Source organism: Pseudophryne corroboree, assembly GCF_028390025.1.
Source record: "Pseudophryne corroboree isolate aPseCor3 chromosome 3 unlocalized genomic scaffold, aPseCor3.hap2 SUPER_3_unloc_14, whole genome shotgun sequence".
NCBI lineage: Eukaryota > Metazoa > Chordata > Amphibia > Anura > Myobatrachidae > Pseudophryne > Pseudophryne corroboree.
The window spans coordinates 2,513,752-2,532,677 of NW_026967502.1; positions in this window are offsets into that span (position 1 = coordinate 2,513,752).

Genomic DNA, 18,926 nt, shown 5'->3' on the forward strand with positions numbered 1-18,926 from the left:
TCTGCTTAGAGGGGGAACATGGACACAGCTGCACTATTTTGGAGGTGACTACCAAACAGTCACTGATGTGGCTGCCACCTAGCGTGGCAGCTAGGCCTTCGGGATCATAGGCTAGGCCTATGATCATAGTGCTAGGCCTTCAGGATCATAGGATCCAGAGGTAGCATGAGGCCATGATCCCTGGGATTGATGTCAACAGTGGAGAGTCAGACTCTCCCCTGGTTGTCCCTCCCCCGGTTCATGACCAGTTTCCTCAGAGTCTCCTGCCATGAACGGTTTTCCGGCTTCCATCTGAGACACTGTGTATCTAAAAGGACCCAGTCGCAGCATAGGCGGCTGTGTGACTGGTGTGTCAGTGTTCTCTTGGGCGTCTGTGTTCACTGTAGGTTTACGGGGCGAGTGTGTACACTATTAGCGTCTGGATCCACTCAGCGTTTGCTAACGTATTGATCAGTCCTGGAAGTGGGGTGAGTCTCCTTGTATCACACTCTACTGAGCCGGGTAATACAGCACTAAGTCTCTATCTACCTTTTGAGTACGAATAGTTGGATAAGTGCCGGATGCATATGAGTCTAATAATTATTACTGTTGTTTCTTTTGCTATGCGTCTGAATACGTTTAAACTCCTATATAAGGTAATAGTTACATAGTTACATAATTAGTGAGGTTGAAAAGAGGCAAAATGCCCATCGGGTTCAACCTGTATTCTGTGATCAGCTGTTCATATTATAATGTACCTGCTGATGTAATGTCTTAGTACCAATTGACAACAATGATTATTACCACTCCCAGTTTAATGTCACTGTGTTAAATGCTATAACCCTGGATACCCTTTCCAGTTAGAAATTTGTCTAATCGGTTTTTAAATGCATTTACAGAGTCTGCCATTACTATCTTCTCCGGCAGGAAGTTACAAATTTTTATTGCCCTTACCGTGAAGAACCCTTTCCTACGTTGTATATGGAATTTTCTCTCCTCTAGCCTCAGCGAGAGCCTACGTGTCCTATGCAGAGTTCTTTTAATACACAAATCTGCTGCTAGCTCCTTGTGCTGACCCTTTACATATTTGAAGATATTAATGTCACCTCTTAGCCGCTGCGTACTCCAGAGACTCTAACCCTTTAATCAATTTAGTAGCCCACCTTCGAACCCTTTCTAGTTCTCATATCTTTTTTATAATATGGTGCCCAAAATTGAACACACTATTGTGTTTTTTGTCCCAAAATGCATAATTTAGCATTTTTCTATATTGAACCTCATTCCCCATTTAGACGCCCATGCTTCAAGTTTAAATAAGTCATTTTGTAGAGACTCCACATCGCTATCTGAATTAATTACCTTACACATCTTAGAATCATCCACAAAGATTGACACTGTGCTTTCCAGGACTATTCCTAGATTGTTGATAAATATATTGAACAGTAGCGGGCCAAGTACGGACCCTTGTGGTATTCTGCTGACTACTGGTGCCCAGCTGGAGAACATCCCGTTGACCACTACTCATTGTGCTATGTTATCCAGCCAATTACCTATCCATGTACAAATAGTATATCCTAGACTAAGTTCCCTTAATTTGATGATCAGTCTCCTGTGAGGCACTGTTTTGAAGGCTTTTGCAAAATCTAAATACACCACATCCACTGCTTTTCCCTGATCAAGATTCTCGCTCACTTCCTCATAGAAGCTAATTAAGTTAGTTTGACATGATCTGTCCCTTACAAACCAATGCTGACTTTTGCTAATAATCTTATTAACGTGCAGATAATCCTCTATGCCAGGCATTCCCAACCACGGTCCTCGAGGCACACTAACAGTGCAGGTTTTAGTGATATCCAGGCTGCAGCACAGGTGACTTAATTAGTAGCTCAGTTATTTTGATTTAACCATCTGTGCTGCAGCCTGGATATCACTAAAACATGCACTGTTGGTGTGCCTTGAGGACCGTAGTTGGGAATGCCTGCTCTATGCTATCCCTCAAGATACCTTCCAATAATTTGCCCACTATAGAGGTTAAGCTAACTGGTCTATAATTACCAGGATTATTTTTAGTTCCCTTTTTAAATAAAGGCACTACCTCCGCTATGCGCCAATCCTTAGGTACCTTGCCTGATCTGATTGAACTGTGGAAAATCAAGTATAGGGGTTTTGCTAGCTATGACCTAAGCTCCGTATTAACCCTCGGATGAAAACCATCTGGGCCTGGTGATTTATTAATCTTTATTTTGCTTAGTCTCTCCAGGACAATAAGTATCCAGCCAAGAGTCATTACCTTCCCTATATTTATGCACTACTTTCTCCGACTGATCCTCCCTGGTGAATACTGAGGAAAAAAATTGTTCAGTATTTCTGCTTTTATTTTATCATCATTTATCAAACCTCCCAATTCATCTTTTAATGGGCCTACATTCTCATTTTTTAACCTTTTTCCTTTTTAGGTATTTATAAAACTTTTCAGGATTGCTTTTACTCTCTATAGCGATTTGCTTTTCGTTTACAATTTTTTCTGTGATTACTCTAGCATTTTTATTGCATTCCTTATAATACTGGAATGACTCCTCCCCTCCATTAGATTTAAATGTTTTGAAAGCACGCCTCTTTTTAGCCATTGCTTCTTTGACCTACTTATTAAGCCACATTAGTTTGTTTATAGTACTCCTGTATTTACTGCTCATGGGAATAAATTTGCGAATATTGCTATCAAGCAACCCTTTTAAAGCTACCCACATTACCGTTGTGTCTTTACCATGAAACAAAACTTCCCAGTCAATCTCGTTTAGTGCCTGTCTCAGCATATTGAAATTAGCTTTTCTAAGGTTAAATGTTTTAGTTGTTCCCTTATTATAGCTATGTTTCTTGAAACTTATGTTGAATGTGATCATATTGTGGTCACTGTTTCCCAAGGTCTCCCCAACTTTAGTGTTTGATATAATGTCCACATTACTGGTAATAACTAGGTCCAGAATAGTTTTACCTCTAGTTGGGTCCTCGACTAATTGAGTTAAGTATTGATCCTTTAATGTATTTAAGAACCTGCTGCTCCTAGTTTTTACACATGAATCGCTACTCCAATTTATATCAGGATAGTTAAAATCCCCTAACACTAGGATGTCCCCCATTCCCGCAGCTTTTTCAATTTGGTGTAAGAGTTGTTCCTCGTCATGTACACTAATATCCGGTTCCTTGTAGCACGTGCCAATGACTAGTTTCTTCGCCTCTGTGCCCCCTCTTGTGATCTCAGCCCATAGCGACTTCACGTTATCTCCAGCCTCCCCCGAAAATACCCTCTATTAAGTTTGGTCTTAGAGATGGTTTAACAAAGAGACATACCCCTCCTCCCTTTTGGTAGCCCTGTCCCTCCTGAAAAGAGAATATCCCTCCAAATTCACAACCCAGTTGTGAGAGTCGTCCCACCATGTTTCCGTAATACCTATAATATCATACTGAGACTATGATACAAGCCATTCCAATTCCTCCATTTTACCCGAAAGGCTTCTTGCATTCACAAGCATACATCTTAGCTTAGCCTCTCCATTGCTCGTTTGTTTTAGTGGTATCTTATCTATATTTACAAGAGCCTTTCTAGACTTACCCTTACTGACTGTTATTCTCCTCCCTCCCTTTCCACCCGATCATGCTTAAGACAACCTTCCTCACTACTATCTCTATCTGACCTATTAAGACTTTCTAAACCCCCTCCCTGATGTTAGTATCCTCCCTTATGCTATGCACATTATTTTCTATATACCATATTGCTGAGCCATAGTCGTCATTAGGTAATAAATTGGGAATATCTTGGGCAATACCTGTGTCAGTATTTCCGGTGTCAATACCCATGCAAATACCCTTGCATCTGATCTTACGCTCCCCCTTCTCCACTGATCTGCGCACAGAAGTTGTTCTCCCCGGCTGCAGGCTCTCTTCCCCACCGGCTGCTGGTTCCCTCCAGCCGTTGGCTCCCTCTGGCCACTGCTTCCTCCTGGCCGCTGCCTCTTCCCGGCTGCTGGTTGCTGGTTTCCCCCTTGCTGCTGCCTTCTGGCTCCCCCGGCTCGCGGCTCTAACACCTTGCCGCTCTGTCCTCATTTGCTCCCTCGTGTGTGTGCGCCCAACATCACTTCCGGTTCTGGTTACTCAATGCTCTATCTCAGCAATAGGTTTCTACTACTTGCTTGAAATGTATTTGTAGTTGATCATGTGCTCATATTGCTTATTATACTAATGTATAACCTGTGACTACTGAATTTACTATAATTCTGTCAGTTTTTTCTGTCTATTCCGATCTTCAATGCTGGTGTAGAGCAGGGTAGGGTCAGATTTTATGTCACTTTAACGAAATTTAAAGTGATTACAGTCACAAATTGTGTAGTACACTGTTAACTATTATTTATCATGTCTAAGAGCAGCAAGGGTGAGGAAAATACACTCATAGCAGCACCAACGCTCATATCATGTCTGTCAAATCTGGGTTAACCTCTCAGGATCTGGTTCAGAAAAATTGTTTTAGCTTTCACCAAAGTCTCTTAAAAAATCCAAGGAGGACACAGGTGCAAGTTGAACGCCCATGGGCTACCTTTGTACAGGCATTATCCAGTATAGCTGAGTGGATAATTCCAACTTCTGTACCAGGGATAGGTTACACTATTAATCCTTACATGCAGCATCCACCTGGGGTTTATCACATCCAGCGGGGGAAGCAGCAGCCTCTCAACAAAAACAGGCTGAAAGGCCAGTGGTAAGTAAAGCACATAGACATGAAACAACATCTTCACAGTCTACACATGCTTCAGATGAGGATTCGTTGGAGAAAGAAGACTCATTACACTCTGGTTCTGCATACAAAGATGAGGAAGGAGGTCTTAGCTCAGTGGACATATCTGAGTTAATTAATGCGATGAAAGCCATTCTATCCTTAGAATAATCAGCAGAGCCTGTGTTAAAATCTAAGTCACCTGTGTTTAAATGTCCCAAAACAGTCAGGACTGAGTTTCCTGGGTCAGAACAGCTGAAGGAAATTATGGAAGAGGCGTGGGCTACTTCCAGTAAGAAATGTAGAATTTCAAGGAAATGGAATTCCAATTATCCTCTTCCGGCTGAGGACTGTTCAAACAGGGAGGTGGCCCCCAAAGTAGATATGCATGTCATTTGGTTACTGGGAATATCTACATTACCTCTGCCTTCAACATCATTAAATGATGTCATGGATAGGAGAGTTGATGGTTTTCAAAACATTTTTATTTGTCTGGGGCAATCATAAGACCAGTCATGGCTTCAGCTTGGCTGGCAAAAGCAGTGGCTGCCTGGACTGATGCATTGGAAGGGGATCTTTCAGTTGCATTTAGAGAGCAAAAATCTCATGTAGCACATATCAAACAGGCTGCAATGTTTATGGAAGAAGCAGCCTTGAATATGGGTACTATTGCCTCTCAGGCATCAGCTTCAGCAGTAGCCGCTCACAGAGTGGTTTGGCTACGTACATGGAAAGCTGATTCAGAATCCGAAAAGGTTTTGGAGTCTTTACCTTTTACTGGAGATATTCTTTTTGGTAAAGAATTAATCAGTATCTTGGAGTCAGAAGCAGACTCCAAAAATGTGAAGTTTCCTTCCACATACAAATTCAAGCCTAAAATTCCGGCTTTTCAGCCCTTTCTGTCTCAAGGGAAAACAAAAGAAGAAGGAGATGGCAAACAGTCCCAATACAACAAGTCTGGTGTTAAAGATGAATTATAAAAATAATTAAGAGTTCTCCGTTGTGATGATATTCAGCATATAGAATTTATTATCAAAGAAGGAACCGCTCCCAATATTCTGCGCAGAGGAGCGTGGACCAAGACAGAATTCATCAATGAGCCTGTGTCTTTAGAACACTTTACATTATTTATACCATAACATTATACAATTATTCAGAGCTTATTTACAAACAAGGTGTACATATAGATTAAATAATGGAGATACATTGGTTGATGAACAATAAGGGGAAATGCCAAATATGGTCCGATTAGCTAATTAAAGAGAGTGGTTTTATCCATAAGATGGCAGACTTGTCCATGAATCTTGAATCTCCTATACATAACAGTTAGATTCTCTAATAGGCTTCGTTGTCATAAAGGTCATTCTTGTTCATAATAACGTGTTGTCCAAATTGAAGGTCCATCAGATATTCCATGATATGTCCTTGTTCTGTCACAAAGTCTCATACAATATCATTGAGCACTCGTTATCTACACAAAGGCCTTGCTACTAGCCACGTAAAACACCTAATCAAATGATGCTCAAGGGTTGTGGGAGAATATTACTCTGTGCATAGTAACTCTATACTAAAAGAAAACACTGTTTAAGGGAACATTAGAATATCAAGAATCAGCACAATTAATGAGACAATACAGGATATTTGATATAATTTCAACATTCCACCGTTTTGTTTAATCTCTAAACAACTATCATATAATAAATCAAATATTCACCATGTTTAAATGATTTGTCTGGTGATGAGTGGAGTAGTGTGAGATGTGAGATAGAATAAGGAAAACCCGTTCTCTGGATGCAATCGCTGGCACTAGTCCACTGAGTATCGATGCGAAAAGCCTCAACCCTCCCGAAAACTTGTATAGATAAGAGAAATGGAAGAGGTAGCGACAGAATATGTTCTGTTTCTTTACCCTGGCTATAGGTTGAGGTTCTTCTTGCTGTGTGTGTGTATGAAGCAAAAGCATGTACGCACCTATTAAGTGTATATTTCTGTTAGTGTGATCATGTGTGGGCTACCGCAGTGTAGGTAACCGGGGTCATCACCATAAGATTAGGCTTTCTTTGGGGTGTTAGTATTTTGCAACATTGTTGACCAAGGGACGGCAGACATTTGATGCTTACACAGATTATGAGAATTATAAGAATTATCATCATGACATAATGTAACACTTGATATAGCCACTTAGAAATACTAGCTCCCATCCATCCAAAAAGATCCCAATCAGCCGATTGGTTCATGTGTTCCTGTAAATCTTGTAGTAATTTAACCTTCTGTTCAATGGGATTGTAATTATCTGAGATATTAAAACACATTCCTTTAAATTATTCCCATCCGCTACCTTCTCTGAGCAGTAACTAATGGATGGCTACTTGATTGTGAATCATACCTTCTCTAATGTCTCTCATTTCTTCATTAATGAGTCCTATAGAGGTATTTGTAGCCTTTATATTTTTAGCTAGTCCATAAAAGTAAAACTTCCTAGGTCTATCACAAGTCTATATAGCAAGCCAAAAGGCATATCAGTAAGGGTTTTTTTTATAGTAAATTAATTTGTAAATCATAGTATTTTAGCTCTATAACCACGAGATATAAATAGATACTTTTGGTAAGCATGTCTCAATTGATAAGTGATATATTTCTTCTTCTGCTCAAGTACATATTCATCAGTATCTTATCAAAACATCATTTTGTACATATTCCTAGTGTTATTATATCTTCATATGCCCTGGTCAGTGTGGGGAACATACTACATGTTTATGTTATTTTCCTTAAGCCATTATGGATCATGATGTAGGGAGAAATGTCATCAGTCACATAGAACCCACAGGTGAATTGTTACCTTACTTGCCACAGTACCAGGAACCTGATTCAGCTCCCCGTCCTGTCCCCCCCTTGTTCCACCAAGTATGAAATATATACAGTATATAATATCTGCCATCCAATCTACTATGAGCAGGTCTATTCTTAAACATTATACACCTTACAGGGATTTGCGATTCTTCCACTTTACCATCCATACCAAACAAGGCATAGAACTATTTACTGTCCCTTAAACAGTGCCTCCAAATTTATGGTGAGATCAGCCCCCTCGTTGGTGCTATTAGCCTCTCCAGGTGGGCTTCTCTCAGCAAATTTCTGTAAATAGAGGTAGTCCTTGGCGTGGTTCTTCCCCAATGATCTATAAGGAGACCTGATAAGAGAATTACAGACCATTCATAAACTCACCAGGCTTCATCTCATGCCAGCTGCTCCCAGCACTGCTGTTTGCCTGGTAGGAGACTGTGCTCTGGTGGATCTTCCTGAACTCCTTATTTTTTCCTTTCAGGCATGGCTATAGTATGTGGTGCCATTATTTAATTCAGCATGATACCTTATACTGGGCATGTGCCAATGAAAATCTAATATGGAAACCAGTTCTTGGGAACAGAGTTAGTGGAGCGATAGACATCAACTGGTGCTTATGCAAGACTACGCCACCCCCACACCACGTTCCCTGTGACTTTTGACAACATGATATCATGGTGGGATTCTCTGAGGCCAAAGACCTATAGGGCGGTGTAATTGTGGATTCCACTCTTATGATTAAATATATATATATATTGTTTTAATAATTTTATTCTATACAATGTGGCCAACCAGTGCTTTTGGCTGCCGCTAAACACTTTACAACATACTAAGACTTATTTCCTATAGGGTGGATAGTTATTCTGTATTGCCTGGGAAAGGTCCTTGTGTAGAGCGGGGTATTCTCTCTTTAGACAGGGAAGGCATGACTGCATCCTCTTACATTCATAGGAAAAGAAAGCTGAACTGTTGTCACCATACTCCCCTTACCAATGTGAGTAAGCCTATGGGCTTTCTCCGTCAGGCCAGGTACGGTAATAGTGATGTCAGTGCAGTGGTCTTACCTGTAACCTCACCAGATATCATTATTATCTGGTACACATCCATTTTCCCTTCCACAAGGATATTTCCTGTTATAAACAAGACTGGTACAATTGTATTCATTTCTCATAGGTTTAACATTTCTCTATTATACCATATTTTCTTCTCTGGAACAGGATACTTTCTAGATTTCTCATAGTGGCTCATTGTCAAGAAACATGGAATTAATATCTTCATTGTCTTTTATGACGGTAGTTTTCCTTGGGCCTTTGAAATATCATCGTTCCGTGTAGGATGACTCGGTGTAATCTCATTATCTTCATTACTACAATAGTCTCTCTCTTTTTTCTTTCTTAAAACAGACTTTCTTTCAGTCTTCAAACTTTCATGCGACCTTCATATTGTTTCTCAACTTTTCTTTTCCAATCACCTCTCTCGTTATGATCCATCTATTATCCTACATACTTTTCCTTTCTTCACTTGCATATCTTTCTAAAAAATAAAATGCACTGGAATATGCGCCATGCAGCTATTTATAGTAACAATATCTTTGCCTATAACAAATATATTCTACTCTCCCCCCTTGTGACAACCTTGTCACAAAACAGAAATTGTTTGTTATATGGGCAAATAACTCTTGGATAACTACGGGATCATAAAATAAAGACCATAAAAGTTTAAAAACATAATATTTAGAGAAAAAAAACAGCAGTATGAGGACCTTGTGGTAGGAAAAATATGTAAATTATGTCGGTTGATGTAGTATCAAATACAAGGAAAGGGAAAAAAATTAACAATATTATATATGTGACTTCTATGTGGAATTACAACATGTGCAGTGCAATGTGTGCATGAAAATCTAGACACTGGCTCCATCACTTAGTAAGTATCTGATATCCTGGCATCCCCGACCTGTATATTTACAAAGTACATAGAATAACAGATTATTATTGATAATATTACTATCACAATAAACTTTGATATATCAATAATCTATTCTTCTGATTTTGCAATAGTCTGGATTTTCATACTAGTATTTTGTCCATACGGAACCAACTTTTGTGACTTTCCTGTGGGACTTACAATATAAACAGGCTGTAGCTGTGGTTCTGTAGGATTACTTTGCCTGTCGGTTTCTTTCTTTTTGCTATTACAATCTAGACGACGTATTGTCATGTGTAACTTGGTCTGAGAACATTCACATTTCCAGGAACCTTGCTTATAGGGAGTAACCCTTACCCTTTCCTTATCACAGCGTCTAGTACTACGTGATGTGGACGGTTCCCCAGACTTATTAGTTCTGGATTTATCAGACCAAGGAACATTACAATTTTGACAATCTCTCTTGGTACATTTCCATCCTGTTACTTTTGTATAAAGTTACACACAAAGAAAGGAAAGAATTGGTCTTAGTGTGGCGCACTTAACAGTAAATAGATACATAAAATATAACTTTTATTGTATTAATGTTAAAAGGCCTGTAACTGTGAAATGTGAATACCAAAATCAACAACTGACAAAACACAGTGTAACATATATTGTTAAAAACACACACTGTACCTACTGTGTCGTGTACACCATATATAGTCAATTCATTTGTACTATGACTTCCAATGATATTGTGTGTACTGTCCATTTAAGTCAGAGCTGGCCAAACCGGTCCTCGAGATCTACCAACAGTGCATGTTTTCCAGGCCTCCTGGAGATCTGTAGAATTGTCAGGTAGGAATAAATGCAGCACATCTTAATTAGTAATGACTACACCTGTGCACCAGCTAGGTGGTCTGGAAAATGTGACCTGTTGGTAGATCTCGAGGACCGGTTTGGCCAGCCCTGATTTAAGTGCTTATATAAATACAAATATTTGTTAATGTCTTGCAGTGTACTCTCTTATTCATTACCAGGTTTTGGGTAGTATAACCTTCAAGGTGCGAAGTATACTATTGAGCTGTAATATCACAGTATTGTCTTGTGATGTATTTACTTATTATATGAATCTAAACTGGGCTCAATAAATATGGCCTGGTGTATAATTTTCCAGGATAATGCCTCACAAATCTTGGACACTATTACATAATATTATATAAATGATAAACTGCTGGCTAGTGTTTCCCCTCTGTTGGAGTCCACATACATCTAAGTGCTCTCAGTCATTGCTGTCAGCCTTATTAGTGAAATCACTGTTCTATTATATACTTCTGAGTAACAGTTGCCGTGTATCTATTTGCTGTTAGTACAGTCCACCTACTCACACAGCAATTATGGGGGTCATTCCGAGTTGTTCGCTAGCAGTTTTCGTTCGCATTTCTGCTAGTAGGTGAAAAACCGGCAATTCTGCGCATGGATCGCAATGCGCACACGCGGCGGACATTAACATCATCCATAGTACTTTAACACAAGCTCGAACTACACTTTTCAGACGCACTACACACCGCAGAATGATTGACAGGAAAGGGGCTTTTCTGGTAGGTAACTTGCCGATTTCAGGGAGTGAGCGTAAAAACGCAGGCGTGTCAGATACAAACGCAGGCATGCCTGTAGAAACGTAGGCGTGGCTTGGAGAACGCTGGACGTATTTGTGACATCAAATCAGGAACTGAATGGTCTGAAGTGATCGCAAGGAAGGAGTAGGTCTGGAGCTACTCAGAAACTGCTCAATCTTATTTTGCTGCCGCACTGCGATGTTTTCGTTAGTACTTTTGCTATGCTTAGATACACTCCCAGTGGGCGACGGCTTAGCATGTGCAATGCTGCTAAAAGCAGCTAGCGAGCGAACAACTCAGAATGAGGGCCTATGGGGGTAATTCCAAGTTGATTGCAGCAGGATTTTTTATAGCAACTGGGCAAAACCATGTGCACTGCAGGGGAGGCAGATATAACATGTGCAGAAAGAGTTAGATTTGGGTGGGTTATATTGTTTCTGTGCAGGGTAAATACTGTCTGCTTTATTTTTACACTGCAAATTAGATTGCAGATTGAACACACCACACCCAAATCTAACTCTCTCTGCACATGTTATATCTGCCCCACCTGCAGTGCACATGGGCCCTCATTCCGAGTTGTTCGCTCGCAAGCTGCTTTTAGCAGCTTTGCACACGCTAAGCCGCCGCCTACTGGGAGTGAATCTTAGCATAGTAAAATTGCAAACTAAAGATTAGCAAAATTTCGAATAGACACTTCTTAGCAGTTTCTGACTTACTCGGCATCTGCGATCAGTTCAGTGCTTGTCGTTCCTGGTTTGACGTCACAAACACACCCAGCGTTCGCCTAGACACTCCCCCATTTCTCCAGCCACTGCTGCGTTTTTCCCAGAAACGGTAGCGTTTTTTCGCACACACCCATAAAATGGCCTGTTTCCGCCCAGAAACACCCACTTCCTGTCAATCACATTACGATCACCAGAACGAAGAAAAAACCTCGTAATGCCGTGAGTAAAATACCTAACTGCATAGCAAATTTACTTGGCGCAGTTGCAGTGCAGACATTGCGCATGCGCATTAGCGACTTATCGCTCCGTTGCGAGAATAAAATACCGAGCGAACAACTCGGAATGACCACCATGGTTTTGCCCAGTTGCTATCAAAAATCATGCTGCGATCAACTTGGAATTACCCCCTATGTCTCTTATCATTTTTTAGCAGTCAGCTAATGCAGTATTGTTTAACGCTGCGTGTGGCAATGTGCGTTGCTTCTATTATCCCGTCAGCTTTTGAAGCGCTTCCACTCAAATATCACAGTGTGCAATATCACTTCTTATATTCAATAAAGATGTTGAAATTGTGATATTAGTGGATGCTCGCAATCATTGCTATCAGCATTATACACAAATTCACTGTTCCAACGTGAACTTGCACATGACAATTGTCGTATATATGACTGCTATTGGCGTGATATGCCTAATCACATGACAACTTTATATTGTAATATCACTAATACTTCTTGAACTTTAAATCTCCAATATTTCTTAATATAGTGGAGCTTGATTCATATTGCTGAATTGCTATAATTGAGTGGTAGAGGGGATCCACTGCACTATCCCTGCATTTTATAATTAGGGCAGACTGGGGATTATTTCCCCACGTAATGCGCTGTATCAGTTGTATTGTCTGCAGCGGACTGAATTAATACAAGATTTCACACCTAGATATAAGATGTGTCCATAGTGTGAGGCATTAATTTCAACATGCTTAATTAATGTCACAAAATGTCAGTGTCCTAAATACTCTCCTCGAGCTATTATGGATCAGGCAACAGTTTATCCTAACTGATGGTCTGCGACTGTGTTCCACAGATTGCAGGTCCCACTCATCCATTCACTAAGGGGGAGCCATTACTTTATACATGTGGCAGTTGCAGTATGTTTGTAATGTATCACAGACAATTATATAAAAGTATCAAGTGGACACATTAAACTCTGTGTCTAACCTGATGTTACACTGTTGCTATCTATTCAGCTGTTTGTTCACCTGTAACTAAATAATAGGCTGAGCTCTGGTAAGTATATACTAAGCCCTATCAGTATCACAGAGCATTGAGCCCCAGGAGTACACTTTCACACAAATCGCACTTTGACTATTCCACACATAATTGGTATGCACAAAATGATGAATCACATAGGCACAGTGTGCATCGCCGACGTGCGTTTCACAGATATAGTTTTTTCAGATTTTTGCACAGCGGAGAGACTTTTCTCAAGGTGTATTCTGAGACTGATATCAATATCAGGCGGAAAATGACCAATACTATAAACACAGTTCAAACGTGGGATTCGAACTAGTGACTCTGACATCACTGGCTGCAGAATATATCACTGTGGGAAGGACACTTAACCATTAGGCTACAGAGCCTGCCCATGTTTTTGCACAGCGGAGAGACTTTTCTCAAGGTATATTCTGAGACTCTTACCAATATCAATATCAGGTGGAAAATGACCATTACTATAAACACAGGTCGAACCAGTGACACGGTCATCACTGTGGGCAGGAGACTTTGGGGGTTATTCCGAGTTGATCGCTAGCTGCCGTTGTACGCTGTGTAACAATCAAATGGCTAATCTGCGCATGCATATGCACCGCAATGCACACGTGCGTCGTACGGGTACAAAGTGCTTTGTGGTTTTGCACTGGTTCTAACGACGATACCAATCGCACAGCCAATAGCAAGGAGATTGTCAGAAAGTGGGAGTTTCTGGGTGGCAACTGACGGTTTTCTGGGAGTGTTTGGAAAAATGCAGATGTGGCCAGGGCGTGTATCTGACGTCAATTCCGGGACCTTTGTTGCTAGAATCATCGCACACGATAAGTAACTACAGGGCTGGTCTTGTTATGCACAAAATGTGTTTGCAGCCACTTGACTGCACAGGCATTCTTACTTCTTCAGAGTGAAAATATACTCCCCTGTGCGTGGTGACAATGCGTTTGCACGGCTGCTAAAAGTAGCTAGCGAGCAACTTGGAATGAGGGCCCTTATCCATTAGGCTACAGAGCTGGTCCATGTTTTTGCACAGCAGAAAGACTTTTCTCAAAGCATATTCTGAGCCTGTGACTAATATCAACATCAGGCGGAAAATGACCTACACTATCAGGTTAAAACTGGGATTCAAACCAGTGACCCTGACATGGTCTGCAGGACACTTGACCATTAGGATACGGAGCCTACCCATGTCATAGTGCAGCAGAGCGACTTTTCTCAAGGTATATTTCGAGACTGTTACCATTATCAACATCAGGTGGAAAATTACCAATACTATGAACAGGTTGAACTCGGGATTTGAAGCAGTTACCCTGACATCACTGCTATTTAGGATGAATGTCAGACTGATATTAAGATAGACAATACAGAGGGAGAAGAAGAGACGTATGTGAATGATATAAAGGCAGAAGATATAGATGGAGAAGAGACGTATGTGACTGCTATAAAGGCAGAAGATACAGAGGGAGAAGAAGAGACGTATGTGACTGATATAAAGACAGAATATACAGAGGGAGAAACAGAGACGTATGTGACTGCTATAAAGGCAGAAGATATAGAGGAAGAAGAGATGTATGTGACTGATATGAAGGCAGAAGATATAGAGGAAGAAGAAGAGACTTATCTGACTGATATAAAGACAGAAGATACAGAGGGAGAAGAAGAGACGTATGTGACTGCTATAAAGGCAGAAGATACAGAGGGAGAAGAAGAGACGTATGTGACTGCTATAAAGACAGAATATACAGAGGGAGAAGAAGAGACGTATGTGACTGATATAAAGGCAGAAGATATAGAGGAAGAAGAAGAGACTTATCTGACTGATATAAAGACAGAAAATATAGAGGGAGAAGAAGAGACGTATGTGACTGATATAAAGGCAGAAGATACAGAGGGAGAAGAAGAGACGTATGTGACTGATATAAAGGCAGAAGATATAGAGGGAGAAGAAGAGACGTATGTGACTGATATAAAGGCAGAAGATACAGAAGGAGAAGAAGAGATTATGTGACTGATATAAAGGCAGAAGATATAGAGGGAGAAGAAGAGACGTATGTGACTGATATAAAGGCAGAAGATACAGAGGGAGAAGAAGAGATGTATGTGACTGATATAAAGGCAGAAGATACAGAGAGAGAAGAAGAGGCGTATGTGACTGATATAAAGGCAGAAGATATAGAGGGAGAAGAAGAGACGTATGTGACTGATATAAAGGCAGAAGATATAGAGGAAGAAGAGACATATGTGACTGATACGAAGGCAGAAGATATAGAGGAAGAAGTGACTTATCTGACTGATATAAAGACAGAAGATATAGAGGGAGAAGAAGAGTCGTATGTGACTGATATTAAGATAGAAGATATAGAGGGAGAAGAAGAGACGTATGTGACTGATATAAAGGCAGAAGATACAGACGGATATGAAGAGACATAAAGTGGGGATCGAAAGTTTGGGCACCCTAAGCAAAAATTCATTTGAATGTGCAAAAAGAAGCAAAGGAAAGATGGAAACATCTCCAAAAGGCATCAAATTACAGATTAGACATTCTTATAACATGTCAAAAAAAGTTTGATTTTTATAACATGTCAAAAAAAGTTTGATTTTATTTCCATCATTGACACTATCAAAATAACAGAAAACAAAAAAATGGCGTCTGCAAAAGTTTGGGCACCCTAAGCAAAAATTCATTTGAATGTGCAAAAAGAAGCAAAGGAAAGATGGAAACATCTCCAAAAGGCATCAAATTACAGATTAGACATTCTTATAACATGTCAAAAAAAGTTTGATTTTTATAACATGTCAAAAGAAGTTTGATTTTATTTCCATCATTGACACTATCAAAATAACAGAAAACAAAAAAATGGCGTCTGCAAAAGTTTGGGCACCCTGCAGAGTTAATACCGTGTACTGCCCGCTTTGGACAGCTGTGACCTGGCAGTGTCATGGATTGTTCTCAATCATCGTATGGAAAGACCAGGTGATGTCAATCTCAAAGGTTTTAAAAGCCCAGACTCATCTGACCTTGCTCCAACAATCGGCACCATGGGTTCCTCTAAGCAGTTGTGTAGAACACTGAAACTGAGAATAGTTGACACTCACAAAGCAGGAAAGGCTATAAGAAGATAGCAAAGCGTTATCAGATGCCCATATCCTCTGTTCTAAATGTAATTAAGAAATGGCAGTCATCAGGAACAGTGGAAGTTAAAGCAAGATCTGGAAGACCATGAAAAATATCAGACAGAACAGCTCACAGGATTGTGAGAAAAGCAAGTCAAAATCCATGTTCAAACTTTTTGGTATAAACTCCACTCGCCGTGTTTGGAGGGAGAAGAATGGTGAATGGCATCCCAAGAACACCATACCCACTGTGAAGCATGGGGGTGGAAACATCATGCTTTGGGGCTGCTTTTCTGCAAAGGGGATAGGACGACTGATCCGTATTAAGGAGAAGATGAATGGGGCCATGTATCGTGAGATTTTGTGCAAAAATCTCCTTCCCTCAGTAAGAGCATTGAAGATGGAACGTGGCTGGGTCTTCCAGCATGACAATGACCCCAAACACACTGCCCGGGCAACTGAGTGGCTTCGTAAGAAGCATTTCAAGGTCCTGGAGTGGTCTAGCCAGTCTCCAGACCTCAACCCAGTAGAAAATCTGTGGAGGGAGTTGGAAGTCCGTGTTGCCCAGTGACAGCACCAAAACATGACAGATCTAGAGGAGATCTGCATGGAAGAGTAGGCCAAAATACCTGCTACAATGTGTGCACATGGCCGGATTAACAATGGGGCGGATGGAGCTGCAGCTCCAAGCCCCCCATTGAAAATAGGCCCACAGAGCTCCCTGCAGTAGCCAGTGCTGACAGGGAAAAAAACATTTCCTGTCAGCACATACAGCAGCTCACTCACCTCCGGCTGCTCATTCACCTTCACCCCAAACTGCTCAGCTTGTGTCCTGACCGCTTCGTGTTGCAAGGAGGCGGGGCTTCGGACGGGTAAGGGGGCGTGGCTTCGGACGGGCAAGGGGGCGGGGCCACGGAAATAGTTCTAACACAGCAGCCTCCTGTCAAGACCCTTCCCCTCTTTCATGAGGCATGTTATTGTTGGAAAGTTGCAGCAGGAGTGGTATGCTGCAGCAAAAGCAATTATGTTTTGATGGGCGAGGGGGCGGGGCTTCGGAGGGGCATGAGGGCGGAGCCTTGGAGATATCTCCGAGGCGCCGCCCCCGAACCCATCCAAAGCCCTGCCCCCTTGTCCATCAAACCGTAAATGTTTTTGCTGCAGCATATCTTTCCTGCTGCAGCTTATACAATAACATGCCTCATGAAAGAGGGGAAGGGTCTTGACACGAGGCTGCTGTCTTTTAGGAGAGCTGGGTCCCTGGATGTCAGAGCTGAGGGGGCATGCAAAACCATGTGAGTAGCAGCCCACACCAGGCCCCGAGGTCCCCTATGTAAGTAGTGTCTATGTCAGTAAATTTTGAAGGGGGGGAAGGGGGGGGGGGATGTGTGTGTGTGTCGCTAAGTAAGTAGTGTCTGTCAGTAAGTAGTGTCAGTAGGTTTTGCGTTGTGTGTGTGTGTCAGTAAGTAGTGTCAGTAAGTTTTGCATTGTGTGTGTGTGTGTGTGTGTGTGTGTCTGTAAGTTTTGTGTTGTGTCAATATGTTTTGCGTTGTGTGTGTGTTAGTCAGTCCTGCAAGTGTGGCGGCACGCTCCGTTACGGCGTACCATTAAGAATGTGTCCGCCAGTACGCCATACCCCCGCCACACTGTAAAACACCACCACCAAGCTCCTAGATCTTGCTCGGAGGCGCCGCCAGCACCTTCTTCCTTTTCCAGGAAAAGGACTGCTGCGAGCATGAAGGTGTTGTCATTACCCTCCCGCACCTGGCAGACTGGCAGAGAAAAAGTGACGGTGGGGTGCCGGGCCAGCGGTGTGTGGGTGGTATTCAGTATACCAGTTGTTGGTATCCCGGCGCACAGTATACCGGCGCCGGAATCCCGACAACCGGCATACCGACACCTTTTTTCCCTCTTGGGGGTACACGAACCCCCTGGAGAGAGGATAGAGTGGCGCTTACGCGCGCCACTGTGCCCGCAGCGAGCCAGCAAGGGGCTCATTTGCGGTCGCCCTGCTGTCGGGAAGCCGGCAGTCGGGATCCCGGCGCCGGTATGCTGGCCGCCGGGGACCTGGCCGCCAGCAACTCATACTACACCCTGGTGAGTAACTCTAATGGTCGGGACCCCTCCCCACAAGTACAATGAAGCGGCACTCCCGAGTTTTGCTGGTGCAGTAAGATTTATTGATCCAGAATCTTACTAAACAGTGGCGTGCGGTGAGGTAAGTGGCTGGTGAGGCATGCCCATTACCACCACCACTATGGCCGCCGCCAGTGCCCGCTACTGTACTGCTGCCCATGCCAGCTGCCAGTGCCTGCTAAAGTCACCACCCCCGCAGCTAATTCCCCATCTGATACTGTCGCCAATGCCTGAGAAGTCTGGGGAGTAACAGCAGTCAGGGCCTGGGCAGCAGAGGTGCCTGAAGTTAAAGAGAGCAGTGGAGGGTCTGCCTGGAAGCAGGATTACAGCTGCAGGTCGGTTGATTGAGACAGCGGTAGTAATCGTCCCCTGCTCTTATACCCAGGCACACACGCAGTAATCACCCCCCCTCTCCTTATACCCCAGCACGTATGCAGCAACCCCCCTCCCCTTGTTCCCCGGCAGACACACAGTAATCACCTCCACCCCTTAAACCCCAGCACATATGCAGTATTCACTCTCCTCCCTCCCCCCCCCCTCCCCCGGCAAACACACAGTAATCACCCCCTCCCCTTAC